Source organism: Capsicum annuum, chromosome 12 (assembly GCF_002878395.1).
Source record: "Capsicum annuum cultivar UCD-10X-F1 chromosome 12, UCD10Xv1.1, whole genome shotgun sequence".
Lineage (NCBI taxonomy): Eukaryota > Viridiplantae > Streptophyta > Magnoliopsida > Solanales > Solanaceae > Capsicum > Capsicum annuum.
Genome location: NC_061122.1, coordinates 121863440 through 121877738, shown reverse-complemented (window position 1 = coordinate 121877738; position 14299 = coordinate 121863440). Strand labels below are relative to the sequence as shown.

General features: G+C 32.2%; 1 pseudogene; it reads right to left on the bottom strand.

Moving 5' to 3' along the window:
- Window positions 1-825: 825 nt before the first annotated feature.
- On the bottom strand, window positions 826-11256 carry LOC107849898 (annotated as a pseudogene).
- Window positions 11257-14299: the final 3043 nt, after the last annotated feature.

Here is a 14299-nt window from a genome sequence, read left to right as displayed (position 1 = left end):
ATTATTTTGTAAGAGATGTATGTGAAGTTTGCCTTTATATAACGAGGCAAAAGGTTCACTGTCATTTCTTTCAAGGACCTACACAAGTTCATTAGTTCATTACTAGGTCAACAAGTGGTACCATTAATATTGTTAATTCTAGAGTTTCCTACTTTATAGTTCTACTTTTTAATATAGAGAATTTTTATAAAAATGAAAAAGAACAAACGTGCAACGCACTCTCCCATAGATGTGTGTATGTATACATGAGGATATACAGGGTTAAATTGGGGGATACATAGATGGAACAATCTTTGACCTCAAGTTTTCTTAGAAAACAAGTTGATTTCTTATCTATTTGCCAGTGTTTCATAAATAAACAAAAAAAATATTTTCTCAAAAACATTTATATGTAATCTTAGCTTAAAAAAATAGAGTTGGGACTCGATGGGGTGTGAAGCCTCAGGGTGGCGGGGTGGGATGGTCAAGGGGTAGGGGTTGGAGGCATTAGGTGGGTGGGAGGATACAATACATAGAGAACGTCACTTACATTACTTGTTTTCACTACTTCCATCAAGGAAGTCATTTTCCTCTTTTTTAAGAACTTGTTTTCCTAGAGAATAGTTTCGAAAGATTTTGTTAACCAAAGATGGAAAAATAAGAAAACATTTTCTTAAAAATGTGTTCCTCCGTACCAAACACACCCTAAATTTGAAAATGAAAAACTTCAAATCCTTCTAGCAATTTATGAATGCATTACAATTATATGACTTACCTAATGAAATATAAAATCTGAAGTTGAGCTATTCATGTGGCTCAACACATTTTCATATCAAAACAACCAGAACTGCTGCTTAAATAGAACTTCTCAGTGAACTATATAGCCAAACCAGAGATCAAATTCACTATACTAATAAACATTAAAGTTGTACTAGAAATACATCAAAAATTGAGGCACATATACAAGAAAAATGCTTAATTTAAATCAGCTATAGTTGGAGTCTATATGTAGGAATTGCCATTAGATGTTTTTCTCTATAAGTTACCACTCCAAATTGCTCAGTCATGTCCAGATCACTAGGCGGAATACCATTTGGAAGTTCCCAATTAAAGCAGTGCACCAATTGCGCTACCACAAGGCGAACAATTATGATTCCCAACTGCATTCCAAGGCAACTTCTTCTACCAGACCCAAATGGTAGAAGTTGAAAGTCGTGTCCACGAAGATCTACACTGCTCCCAACAAATCTTTCTGGCAAAAACTTGTCTGGTTCAGGCCAGGCATTAGGATCCCTTTGGGCTGCGTATACATTGACAATAACTCTCGACCCCTTTTGCACGAAGAAGCCATCGACAACACAGTCTTCTATATAGTCATGAATCAGCAACGGTGCAGCAGAATGCAACCTGAGTGCTTCTTTGATCACCATGTCTAAGTAACTTAAATTCTTCAGGTCTGATTCTTCTACCATTCTATCAATTCCTACAACTTCTTCCAACTCTTTTTGTAGTTTCTTCATGACATGAGGATGCCTTAGTAGCTCAGTGAGTATCCATTCTACTGATGTTGCTGAAGTGTCCATTGAAGCCATAAGCATATCCTGCAACCCAAAATTTGTGACCACAAAAGTGAGTTGTACAACGACACTCCCCTCAGGAGCAATAGTTGATAACTAGCGTAAAGCTGGTAATTAATGATGAAACTTTACAAAACAGACAGCTAACGTTGTAAAAATACTAGTGTAATCTTACAAGTGGGGTCTGGGGAAGGTAGAACCCCTGGCTCAACGAAAAACATATCGAAGCGGATACTAAAGAAAAGCATGGCAAAATATTCTGAAAAAAATTAAAAGAACCGTAACATATATAAATGCAAATGCCAGAATTTGTTATTGCTGCTAACTTAATGACCAATATCAATGAAATTACATACCAATAGGACAGCTTTGACATGGCTTCGATCGAACTTGAATCCAGCTTCACCAGATTGCATAATGTCCATCATGGTGTCTACAAAATCCTTAGTTTCCCGCTGTTCCTTAGACTGAGCATGTCCAATAATCTTCTCAAGAAATTCATCAAAAACCCTGGAAAGTGCCTTTAGCCTATCAGTAATTCCCTGGAGGTCCAAAACACCAAGATAAGGAAAGAAATCACCAAGATTTGGTGTTGCTGCCAGATGTACAACTTCTTGACCTATAGATTTAAAACCCCTTTTGTTCAAATTAGGGGTGTTTACAGTTTGGTTTTTAACCAAACCAAACCGATTAAAAAAACCGATATTTGGTTAGGTTTGATTTGGTTTTGAATTTTAAAAAACCGAAACTAATATGGTTTGGTTTGGTTTAGTTTTACTCTAAAATAACCGACAAAATAACCAAACCGAATCAATATATATATATATATATATATATATATTAGAATTATTTATATATTATTCATAAATACAATCTAAATATTTGTTACATTTTATATTTTAATCATGATTTAACTTTAGTCGTAACACATTCAGTCATATGTCTTCATCCAATTGACAGTACCTTATGAGATTCTAAATGAATTTCTCATTTTGAATGACAAATGATACTAATTGTGAAAATAATATCTTGTTGTATATTAAATTTTACAGCTGAGATTCATTAGACTATAGACACTCAGTAATTTTAACTTTCTTTTTGAACCTTGTTGAGCAAGAAGTTTATGTGTTCACCTTTTGGGGTTTATAATATCATTCTGTTAAATATTGTTTTTTAATATTTTCTTAGAAGTATTCATATGGTGTTGTCATGGCTTTGCGGAAGTATAACACTCAGTTGACATCATAGTTTCAAGGTTGATATACAACACTCAATTGACATATCATATATTATATTGGATTTGCTTTTTAAATTTTCAACTTTTATCATTAGCTAAAGTTATAAACCGAAAAAATCGAACCAAACCGAACTAAACCGACAAGAACCAAACCGATGATTATTTTTTTATTTGGTTTGGTTTGGTTTGGTTTGGTTTTAGAAATTTTAAAACCAACTAAGTTGGTTTGGTTATGGTTTTGACCAATAACCGACCCAAACCGACCCATGAACACCCCTAGTTCAAATCCTCATCCATAAACTTTTTTCCAAAAACCATTACGCAACTCAAATTTGCATTCAATGATGAAACTTTAGCACTAAGATCAACATGTTCTTGATCAACAGCCTGTTTGATTGTCTTAACCAAATAGGAAACTTCCACTGCTAAAAAAATGCCAAAAAGCGACGGCCAACGTCATTTTTTTGGTCAAAAGCGATGGAAATCCGTCGCTTTTCTTTTCGTCTCAAAAAGGGGTGTTGGTTTTTGAAAACGATGGTCTGCATCGCTTTTTTTTCTACGAACAACGTTACTTTTAGGGAGAAAAATATTTTTACTTATTTTTTTAAAAAGTGACGTTGTGCGTCGATTTTTGTTCTTCAGTGAAGAACACATGATGAACAAAAAGTGATGATGTGCGTCGTTTTTTGTTCATCATGTGAAGAACACATGATGAACAAAAAATGACGGACATCGTCGATTTATTGAAAAAAAAAGTTTTTTTTAGAAATATTGACACAATCCGTCGTAATTTGCGAAAAATAAAATATTTTTTTAAAAAGCGAGGTTGGTCGTTGCTTTTTGTTCTTCATAATAAATAAAAAGCGACGGCCATCGTCGTTAATATTTAAAAAAAATTACCGATTTAAAAAGCGATGCAAAGCGTCACATTTCTGGAAATATATTTTAAAAAAACGACGGCCAAAAGAGACCCTGTCCGTCGCTTTTTTGCATTTTTTTTGGAATGCAAATATTTGCATTTTCTATATCCCACCTGCCAAATAAATACAGTTTAATAGATATGTCATGCAACAGACACTACTAATCATACAAATAACTAAATCATCAAAATATTTAAGTAATTCAAATCATCAACGCTTCAACAACATCCAAAACACTAATCCAATATTCAAAAACAATTAACAGGTAATTCAAAAATATTCAAAACACGTAAGTCTTTAAGCTTCTTAATTCAAAAGTTAAAAGTTAAGTTCAAACATTAATGTCTAAAAAAAATCTAGAAGCAAATCCAACTAACACTAAGGAGTAGGGTCAACAAACTCATCACTTTTTGTTTCTTCTTTGCTACTTGAATCAGGAGATGGAGAACGGCGACGACGGCGACTCATGCTAACAACTTGTTTCTTGAGTTCCTAGACAATCTTGCTCATGAGTTCATTTTAAGCAACAGACTGTGCGAAGGTACGTGAAAGATCTGTAATATGCTGTGAGATAGCAACAAGTTGAACACCGTCAATCGCCTCAGCCTAGCGCGAGGAACCAATACCAGCTCATCCAGCACGAAGACATTGTAACTCATTTCGAGAACCAAATCCATAGGTTTTCCCCCTTTTTCTTCCTCCCGCCACTTTTTCGATCCAAATTTTATTTGATTCCTTCTGTGTAGGCTTGGTTAAACCAAATTCAGACAAGTAGCATATAAATTCATTCTGCATATTAAAAAAAGACACATTAGTAAATTTTACTGAATTTTAAAAAAGACAAGGATAGGAAAAAATGTTATGTTTCATGTTCTTCCCAATAACATTAAGAGTCAAAACAAGCACTAAAGCACAAATCTAAAAGTTGATTGTGGAATTGGACAGTAACATAAATACAATGCATATAAGATCCCTACAGATCGGCTAGTAGGAACCTTTGGAAGAATAGTATTAAGTAAAAGTGTTCTGATAACTGATAAAATATCTCTAGCAAGTGATGGTCCAGGTAAATTCCTTATACAAATAACAAGGTGGTTGTGTTCTGTAAGGCCGTATATATAACGAGAAGATGTTTAGTCTTCTTCCTAGCTATTTTCAGGTTGAAACTCCCCCTGAGATATGTAGGAACATGTACTTAGCTAAGAGACTATTCTATAAGCATTTTTGTGCAAGAGGAAAAAAGTAAAAACAAACCTTCTTCTGTGGTTTTTAATCATGAAACTGGAAATAACTTCAAATATTTAGTGTATGTTGCCAGCATTTCTAGGAAGTCAGAACTCTTTAATATTGATTACTATGATGTACCTACTGGTATTAATCAAGTCAACCAAGTAGGCATATTATAGTTTCTTTTCTTTTTATAACTGTGGTTTTCGGACCAGCTTGCGTGCACCCTGACTAATTCCACGGTATACATGCCACGTCCCGCCAGTAACAGACATATTATAGTTTCAAAATGCAAGTTTTTTAGGTTTTTACCTTTATGCACCTAACCCAGTTTTTCTGGTATTTGACTCTTATGTACCTAAGACAGAACATTTCCTTTTTTGCATTTGATATGCAGGCAGTTGAAGAAATATATAAGGTTTCTTCAATATCACTCAGTCCAAATTTACCTGGACAGATATTTGTAAGTCAATAGTTGCATGTCTCCTCCGGATAATGTTATGTGCTTTAAATTAGCAACATCACTTTCTATTCCAATCAGCTTAGTAATGTCCTATTCATTTGGGTCTTACAAATAGGACTAATGCTGAACCCCCCTAAACCTGGAGATGTCTCATATGACTAATATGTCAGAGAAAGGTATAACTGCTAACAAGCCCATGAAATTCTTGAACTTTTTTTATGAATGACAAATTGGCACAAAAAGAAAAAATTCTTTTTTCTTCAATGGGGTTCTGGATATGTACTTTAAAACTACGTGGTCCCTGAGTATCTTCTATCTAACTAACAAGTTCTAAGAAAGCTTAAAGTATGTCACTGGTTCGACCATGCCATAGATAAATACCTGCCATAAGTAAAGGGTAGAAGAGTGGATCCATTATCTATCAGGTTTCAAACCTTTTGCTACAAGTCCTTGGGAATTTCTCAGTAATCAAAAAAGGAAAAAAAAAAAAAGCTTAAAGCTATAAATACATCTATGACTTTATCACCCATTAGTATGAGAATATTCAAATAAGCAGAACCATTAGAATTTGTCTCATCTTTTATGGACGTTTTTTCGTAGGATAACTTGCCAATGAGAGTCAAAAGGGAGTTGTGAGTTGAAAATAAGTTGCTTACTCTAGGGAAATGCATGCTTGTAATCAATATCTGACCTCTTATGGAAATATATATCCTATAAGAAAACCGTGTTAAGGATGAGAATTGATATATAGATATTGCAACTTCTTACCCAACACGTGAACTAATGCAAGCCCTAGATTTCATTACATAGTTCCAAATCCAGCTGTGTTTAGCTCATTGTTATGTTTACAGGGGCGGGATCAAGATAGGATGGCAGGAGGTAATGAGGAGTATAATGTGTTCTTTTACTACCTCGTGTTAACAGATACCAAGGTGCAGAATCTTTTTCTGCTTGCTAGTTTTTGTTGATATCTGATATCTTCTTATACGTCATTTGGATACTACAATTTTAATAGTATGACCTTACAATCTATGTTGAAATGCAGGAAATGTACTACTCAACCAAAAGACAACAATTCTTGATCGATCAAGGTTATAGCTTTAAGGTACTATCTCTCGGCACCTTAAAGAGGAATAAAAGTGCATATTGAATCACCACTGAATAAACACCCAAGTAACCAAAAACCAAATCCTTAGAACCTTAAGAACTATACGGGTTACTTGCTAGTCGATAACAAAAGGTATCCAATAGGAGAATGATATAGCTAATTAAATAAAAAGGTATATTAGAGTAAAATATAAATATAAGTCTTACATTGGCATTTTCAGCTCTGGGCTCAACCCACACATCCGGGTCCGACTCATTCATTTTTTTCAGCATCTTCAAGTAGCAACACTTAAGCATTTTCAAGTCACAAGTTCACAATTTGAAGTAACTACACTTAATCATTTTCAACTCATTAACTTCGCATTTCAAGTAGCAACACTAAAGCATTTTTAAGTCAAGTTCACAATTTGTAGTAACTACACGAGAACATTTTCAAGTCATTAACTTCACATTTCAAGTAGCTACACTTAATCATTTTCAAGTCACAAGGTCACAATTTCAAGTAACTACACTTAAGCATTTTCAACTCTTTAACTTCATATTTTAAGTAGCTACAATTAACCATTTTTAAGTCACAAAGACACAATTTCAAGTAACTAAACTTACGCATTTTCAAACCACTAGGTCACAATTTCATGTAACTACACTTGAGCATTTTCAAGTCATTAACTTCACATTTCAAGTAGCCACACTTAAGCATTTTCAACTAACAAGCTCACAATTTCAAGTAACTACACTTAAGTATTTTCAACTCATTAACTTCACATTTCAAATAGCTACACTTAATCATTTTTAAGTCATAAAGTCACAATTTCAACTAACTACCCTTAAGCCTTTTCAAGTCATTAACTTCACATTTCAAGCAGCAACACTTAAGCATTTTCAAGTCATAAATCATTAACTTCACATTTTAAGTCACTAGTTCACATTTCACCACAATCACCATAGATAAAAACATGTATGTTATTTAATCTTCAGGGGAGCACAAGACCTACAACACTAAGTAGAAAATACAGATAAAGAAACTTCAGAGAACCAACCAGCCAAAATTGTAATGTATTCCCTTCAGTAAGCAAGCTCTCTAACTGTAATGGTGTCAAATGATTACAAGAACCTGGCATTTACGTTTACACTCAGTAAGCCTTTAATTTTATTTTTACAATAATCTCTATGTACCTTATGCACAGAAAACTATAAGAAACAAATGTACCCTCACAAGAAGCTTTTCTAAGTACGGTAAACCAAAAAAATAGGAGTAGAAAGAGTACCTAGTCCTTCATATGGAGGTTGTTGAGCTATAATGTGTATAACTGTAAGGGAAACACCGATACAACAACTGCATTAGTTAAAATCATCAAATAAATGACATTCTCAAATAAGGGTAAGAATGAAATTGCAAAAGGCTGAGAAAGACATTAAGTCATCCATCTCTAAGTTGTATGGACTCTTCACTTTAGAGGCCACACCCATATTGGATTCTCCAAAAATACACTACCTTTGGCGAATCCGACACACACATGTTGATCATTTTGAAGAGTCCGAGCAACATAGATACATCTAATAAATAGATTTCATGTAGTGCTTATTCATGCATCTCATTATGACAAACACAGTTCTTTTGAACATCCCTATCAAGTTTTAGAGCTAGCATTATCATAAACTACAAACAAGAGTAGAACCCACCTAATAATGCCAATGCATACCAGCGAGACAGGTGATAATCCAAAACTAACGCTATGGCAGTAAGAAAAATCTGAAAATAAGTAATTTTGTGTTAAATATTCTAATGGTAAATAATGAGAATTCAGCAGAAAAAATAAAGAAATACTTGGATGTAAATGGTAAGGAAATTTGAAACCAGATCTCCCAGTTTTGGAAGCTAATGATATTACTTACTGTTTATGGCATATGCTTTACAATTATAAAACAGCAAGTACTACTAACTAATGTCACTTGCCATCGTATATGCACGTTCAAATTTATTTCATAAATGTATATTATATAGTATATGACAATGACATTGAACACGTAGAAAGTGACGGGTTAAATTTGATAAGTTTACCAGTTGATTGGTTATTCAGACTGAGTATATAGTTTAGCAAGGGAGATTTATGTAGAATCCTAAACAGAAAATAAAGAACATACTATATTTTTTAAAATAACTAGGAATTTGATGCTTTCCTGTTGCTTAATCTTGTAGAAAGAACAAGAAGACTAACAGAGTAAAAATAACATAATTTCTAGTTACTTAATCTTATGGCATTTCCTCTTTAACTTCCATAATATTTACAAGATTATCTCATATACAAATCTTGCTAAGCGGAATGAACAAAAAACTATTTCTACTCTATGACTAAGAATATAGTAAGTACATCAAATGGTTCATCAAATTATTATTCCATCCTTCACAAAATTAAATAACTTTACCAAATTTCTCTTTTAAATTCACCATCTTCAACCAGTAGATAGAATGAGTGACTAACAAAGTAATTAGTAACATAATTTCTAGTTCGGCTTTAACTTGATCTTGTGGCATTTCCTCTTTAACTGCCATAAAGACTTACAAGATTATAATATGCATCAATCTTGCAGGGTGGATTGAACAAAAACTATTTTCTACTCGATCACTAAGAATATCAAGTTTATCAAATGGTCCATCAAATTATTATTCTACCTTCTCCCTTTCAACAAATTTACCAAATTCACACTCCAACCTCACCCCCCCAGCCAACCCCTTCAACCAGTATATAGAACAAGAAGTCTAACGGAGTAACATAATTTCTACTTTACATAAACCTTAATCTTGTGGCGTTTCCTCTTTATCTTCCATAAAGATTAACAAGATTCTGACATAAATAAATCTCGCTAAGTGGAATGAACAAAAACTATTTGCTACTCTATCACTAGCAGTAGCAAATATATGAAATGACCCATCAAATTATTATTCCATCCTCTATAGAATTTAACAAATTTACCAAATTTCATTATCAAATGGTCCATCAAATTATCATTTCATCCTTCACAGAATTAAACAAATTTTCCTTTTATCCCATCCCCATGTCTACATACATAGCTAAAACCCTATCAAGCTTAACTTGAATTTGTATGTAAACTTTCACTAAATTACACCATTACAAGCTAAAACCCCATAAGAATAATCATCAAATTTACCTTGAATACAAAAAATTAACACTAATTACAAACAAATTCCTTTACTTCATCAACAGTATCAATAGACCAACTAGGAATTTGAGGTACCTGGTCGATGAGAGCTTCGGCTGTGACATTATAACAATGGTTGCGTTGAAGGGGCATTGATTGGAGAAAGGAAGGAAGAGAGTGAGAGAGAGAGAGAGCGAAGCGGTGCAAGAGAGAGAAAGAAAGGAAGAGAGAGAGAAAAGAAAAGAAATGGTTATGTTATTGCCCTAATACGCGGGAACTAAAAAATTTGACTTAATTTTCGACGGCAAATTTTGACGTTGGCCGTCGCTTTTTAAAAATTAATATATTCAATTTATTTTTTATATTTATAAACATTATTTATTTATTAAATTAAAAATATCAAATATCGACGATATTCATCACTTTTTAAATAATTAATTTTTATTTTATTTTAACAAAAGCGACGCTATCCGTCGCTTTTTGTAAAAAAAAAAATAATGATAAATTGCGACGGACATCGTCGCTTTTCTAGAATTAATATTTTAAAAAATAAAAAATATAGCAAGGTTGTCTGTCGCTTTTAATAAAAATAAATAAAAATTAAAAATCAAATTTAAAAATCGATGGATTATGTCACTTTTTTAAAAAAATTATTTTTATTTAATTTTAACAAAAGTGACGCTATCCGTCGCTTTTTATAAAAAATAAAGAAAAATTAAAAATAATTACAAATTGCGACGGACAAGTCGCTTTTCTAGAATTGATATTTTATAAAAATAAAATTATAGTGACGTCGTCCGTCGCTTTTAAGAAAAATAAATAAAAATAAAAATTAAATTTAAAAATCGATAGACTACGTCTCTTTTTAAAAACTAATAATTATTACTTTTTAATAAATTATGACGTTTTCCGTCACTTTTATTAAAAAAAATTATAAATTATTTTTTAATTACTTGGCACAAGAATCCGTGAAAAAAAGCAACGGATATTGTGATGTTGGCCGTTGCTTTAAGTAAAAAATAAATTAAAATTAAAATTAAACTAAAAAAAAGGATGGCCAACGTCGCTTTTCTCGTCGCTTTTTAAAGTGACAGTCCATCGCTTTTTTTGCATCGCTTTTTGACCTTTTTTTAGTAGTGTTCTTCCTTTCTTGATGGTTGATATGAGTTGATTTTCTGACTACTTGCAAGGTTCAAAGTAGTCAATTTTCTCATGTTCCTCCAATAAAATCCATATTTAGAGAAAATCAAGTTCCTTTGTCCATAACACACATGTTGTGAGGTTTCATGATGAGGTCTACTAGCAAATACTTGATCATAAATCTGAAGGACTTATTCAACTATCTCAGGGGAAGAGGCAACAATTGTTGGTACCAAACCAAGTTGGATGTGCATAAAAGGACCATATTTTTTGGATAATCTATAAAAATCTTGGTGTGAATTTTTTCCTATCAGATGAAGATGTCCCAAAATGAGAATTCCCCATAGACCTGGTGGAAGTTTTTTTTTTGTTTTTGATGTTTTGTAACTTATTGAACATGTATATAACTACAGCTACTACAGTTGTAGTCCATATGAAAGTCATAATTGGAGGATCCAATAATATACTTTGTATATAAAGAAATATTCAATATAGTTCCTCAAGCTTCAAGGTGGAGTGTATACTATTTATAAATGAGATAATGATAGAAATGGTCCCTCATGTATGGGAGAAGGTTTAAATTAGTCCTCAAAGTATGCTCTGAACGGTTTTGGCTATTGAAATTTTCTAAACATGAACATTTTTAGTCTATATCAAATATTTAACAATCTTCATCGGTTAGATCTGACGAAATCCATCCCACATAAAAGAGATTTAGGGTGTGTTTGGCATATTTTTTAATTTTCTCATGTTTGGTTGGCTTAAAAGTTTGGAAAAATATTTTTCAAATCAACTTATTTTCCTCAAATCTAAGGAAAATGACTTCCTTTCAAAAAGTAATAAAAATATTTTCTAAAACTATCTTTCAACTTCACTCTTAAGTTGAAATATTCATACAACTCTCAAAATCACTCACCCCTATTTCGACCCCCTGTCCTCTACCCCCATCCCACCCCCTACTACTCTCATCCAAAAAAAATATTTTAAATTTTTTTCTTACCGCATTCCCCACCCAAAACCCAAAACCCTACCCTCCCCCCCTTTCCCCACCACCACCACCACCATAAAAAAATTAAATTAAATTTATTTTTTGAAAAATTTTAAATTTTTCCTTACCTCATCCTCACTCCCTTACCCCGACCCCCACCCCTACCATCACCCATTCAAAAATACTATTTTCAATTTTTTTCTTACTTCAGCTCCTAACCCAAAACTCAAATCCCTACTCCCTTAAAAAAAACTAAAAAAAAAATTGTTATGAAATATAATATAAAGAATAAGAAGAATGGAGAGAGAGAAGAGAGGATGCTTCTTTATTTCTCTTGAAAGATGATAGATCATAATGATTCTTCAGAATACAATGAACAAAATTCTCTTATTTATAGGGGAAAATACTCCTAGTTTCTCTCTAAAAGATAGATACTTCATATCCTAATAGATATCAAATAGATACATTCACTATAATGTGAATACATTTATACGTGAAGTGTGGTAGACTAATCGATTCCAAATGAAATAAATATTGAAAAGGATAAGGAGCAAATAATAATAATTAGAAGGCAATGTACTTTTGAAGAGTCTATGACATAACACTTCATAAAACTTTATGAAAGGTTCAGGTACCTGAAAATAATGAAGTGGTGAGATCTCAAAATATTATGTCGCGTTATGAACCGATACAAAATGATATATCATTAATGATATTTTTGATACGATATTGGCGTAATATTGTAAAATATTGTGAGGATTCGAATTAGGAGTGGTTTTGTTCATTGTATTCTCAATCTTAAGATATCTCATCCTTAAGAGAAATAAAGAAGTCTCCCCTCTTCTCTCTCTATTTATTCTTTTTGTTATTAATTATATTTCATAACATGTTATCAGCACGAGACTCTGCCAAACAAGGTGAGATTATAAATCAGAAGGATTTCAAGGTTAGTGATTCTTTATGTTATCTTTCTTTTGCTACTACTAATATAATTATTATTGAATTTGAGGAAAAATAATTGGTTTGGAACCATTTATATTTTAATTTATTCCTTAAGAACAATATTATCAAAAAGGATGTTAATATGTTGGGTTCAAGTACCATCGACTCATGCCTAAGATGCCTTTATATGGATAAGATGTTGAGTTTGAATCTCAATATACCATATTGATGATATTATGATGGCTAAGGCAAAATAATGGGTGTTTAATAAAATGTCATGAAACATATCTCATTAATATGCTTTATTCCATGAAGTGAATATGGTAGCATAAATCTAAAAATTGACAACTTGCTTCATTGTTGAAAGAAGAAAAGTGATTGAATGCACGAATATAAGCGTGGAGAGACAATATGATAATTATCATCAAAAGTGATAATATTTTCACACGCTTATTATGATTAAAGATATGCTAGAGAAAATTCTCAACATCATATGTATACCTCAATTTGCTCCTGAAGTACCAATATAATGAAAGAGGTTATAAGATATATAAGCTATCATAATTTGATAGGCTCAAGACAAGATTATATTCCATTCTTGAGGAATGAGAATTTTGATTATTATAAGCACAGATTCATTCCCTAGAGTGAATGTGATAATATTTAGTGAAGCTTATTAATATAAACATGTACTTAATTGTGATGGTAGGACAACTCACCTCCAAAAGAGGCAGAATAGCTGAGATGAGTTATTTTGAAATCTACTTCTAAAGTAGTAAATCTGAAATTTATTCATATAATATTAAATCTGAAATTTACTAAAGCAAAAATACATATCATGGTAAACTTGAAGTTTACTAGATTAAAAGTTCATAAGTTGAAATGAACGATTATGATATCCCAAAGATGTGTATGCTGAGTATTGAACATATATTGAAGAATAAGAAAACTCTTCATGAACTTTAATGTTGCTTGTTCTCATGATAAGTTGGTTGGACCAACTAATTTTGGGATTGAATTCCTCAAAATTTGAAAAGAATAAAAGGTGAAGAAGGGCCCATTCACCTATCATGTGATATGTTGAGAAGATGCATCAATAAGATAATCACATGTACACTCATGGTCAACCTACATTTGACATTCATAAAGTTACTTGTTCAATATAAATTGAGCATAATTTTCAGATTGTGTAATCAAGATAATTCATCTTGATGATGATGGTTTAGCATTAAATACCTTTCATAAATAGCTGAACCATTACTAATGAGAATAAAGTTTCATGTATTGGCATGAAATATAATATATTGCATACAATAGCACTTGTATGCATTAGACCAATATATTATGATTATCTTTTCCCTCTCAATTAGTTCAAGGTCAGGAACCAACTATTTCATCTAATAGTTTTGATGTGTGGTATGCGATTAATAAATATACCATGATGCACAAAGATGGATTCCTCAAAGAAGATGGGGGATGTATGTTAGTTTTCCTAACATAAGGGGGAGATTATAAGCAGCTATGAAATATGTTAGGAATTATCATCAGATCCTCATT